Source organism: Fragaria vesca, linkage group LG2, assembly GCF_000184155.1.
Source record: "Fragaria vesca subsp. vesca linkage group LG2, FraVesHawaii_1.0, whole genome shotgun sequence".
NCBI lineage: Eukaryota > Viridiplantae > Streptophyta > Magnoliopsida > Rosales > Rosaceae > Fragaria > Fragaria vesca.
The window spans coordinates 25,166,006-25,168,409 of NC_020492.1; positions in this window are offsets into that span (position 1 = coordinate 25,166,006).

The following is a 2,404-nucleotide window of genomic DNA, read 5'->3' on the forward strand; positions in this document are numbered from 1 at the left end:
ATTTCCTTTATTTTATTTTTTGTCCACTCACTCTAACGTTATTAAATGTTTTCCCCTGGGCCTTTCGTTTTAAATTGCCCAGTCTGCAGAGTTCGGGTTGGATCTAGTAGGAGGCGAGGTATAGTCACCCGCATTTCTGCCAGTTTTCATCAGTAGGTTACCTGTTCAACCTACTCGTGTTTTCTTGCTTCCGCTTGTGTTTAGTAGCTCTGAATACTTTGGGATTATTGTATATGATGTGTAGAATTTCTGAAGGATAATTATGTGATGTTTGGAAGTGTTGATTTAAGAGTAAAATTTGGAATTTTCGAGTTAGGGTTGTCCATCTGCAAGGGAGATTTTCTCAATTTTTTCAGTAAATTTTCCTTGGAGGTGGTCCCCGCACGACTTACTCCGAGTTTCAGGGTGAAATTCGGGGTGGGTCGTGTCAGTAGTGGACCCTCGAGTCATGGGACAACCAGCCCAATCTAAATCAAAATAGGCACGAAGTGTTAAATCACTTTGTAAAGAAAAGAACAAACCTTGCCTGGCTTATTCTTGAGATAGCGATCAACTCGTAAAGCTGCTTCCATATGAGGTTTGCGAGGCTCATGCATGTACCTGCTCAACACATGCAAAAAGTATGATGAGATAGATCAACCTGCCAACCATTCATCTATAATATGAAGTGTCTTTAAGGTCTCCTTTATTTGATAATTTCAAACCACACTCCGTAGAAGTATCAACAAGGGTTGCTCCCAATGAACCTTTTTCATTGATAATCTTCAAAGCATACTCTCACTTAGAAATATAGATTCCATTTTTGGAACGGGAAACCTCTATGTTAAAAAAATATTTTAAATCATCAAGATCCTTAATACGAAACCGGTTGTTCAAAAAATTCTTTAAAGCAAAAATAGCAGCGAAATCATTACCAGTGATTCAAATATCATCAACATATATCAATAAAGCTGTGAATGACTTCCCTTGCTTTCAGGTGAATAATGAGTAGTCTACCTTGGACTGAATATACCCAATTGATCAAATGGCATCTGAAATTTTTCAAACCATTTTCGAGCGGCTTGTTTTAAATCAAACAAAGACTTGTTAAGGTGACAAATCAGGTTCTCCCCTTGGTGCCAAAGACCAGGAGGAGGAGACATGAAAATTTCCTCATCAAGATCACCATGCAAAAGAGAATTATTGACATCCAACTATTGAATGACCCAATTTTGAGAAGTAGCAAGACAATAAGCATCAAATAGAAATAATAATATTGGCAGTAGGTGAGAAAGTGTCTTGATAATCGATACCTTCCATTTTAGTGAATCATTTGGCAACTAAACATGCTTTGTACCTTTCAATAAAACCATCAGATCGATGTTTGATCTTGTAGGTATATGTTTCCATCTGGTAAACGAGTAAGAGTCACAGTGTTATTGTCCTCTAATGCCTGTAATTTAGAACGCATCGCTTCTTGCCATTCTGGATGATGAGAAGCTTCGGCGTAAGTGTTTGGTTCACTTGCCTAGGTAATTTGAGCAATACAAAAGCCATGTGAAGGAGTGTAATGATGATATGACAGATAATTACATAGAGGAGATCTCGTACCTTTGATTTTAACAGAGCCTAGAGAGGAAGAAGACGATGAGTTTGGAAAACTGGATGTGACTTGCAACATATAAAATCGTGTAATCAAACTGAAGGGATCGATTGGCGGCCACATCGATAGAGAGGTTGTGGGGACTGGTCGGTTAACGTCGGGAGGCGGTTGCAGGGAAAGCTGCTAGTCCAGCACTGGGTGTACAGCAGTACCAGACTCGTAAGGGGCCGAACTTGGCTACTGGTTTGACAATTAGGTAGGCAGCTGGTCGGTGAGACGCAGAATAGAGCCAACTGGATTCATAGATACTTTTATATCAAGTTGTGCTGGAATAGTTTGAAGCGGGGAACCGGACGGTCAGGTTTGACTTGCTCCGAAACTAGATCTGAATTAGGTTGTTTAATTAGCATGAAATTTTGGATAAAAAGTTTCAATCTTAATACGAGTTAGTGATTTGTGTTTGTGCTATTGCTTTGATATAGTTTGTTGCAGAACCATGGAGATTTTTGCGAATTGGAAGAGAGAGCATAAAAAAGGTTGTTAAGCTGACGAGTGTAGGTTGGAAGAAGATAAAACCTCATGCTTTCTTTTTTTTTTTTCTAAAAAGAATATAAGGAAATTGTTTTATTGTTTCAGTTTTTATAAATGAACAAGTTTCTCTAATTTCTTTTTTACGAAAATGCAAAGTACAATTTATAGTTTTCGATTTGTAAAATAATTTTTGAAAAATGGCTTTGTAAAACATTACCGAACGAGCCCTAAATTTCTTTGATAATAAGGCCGGTATGACCAATGAAAATGAGGTATGAAGCTACATATATC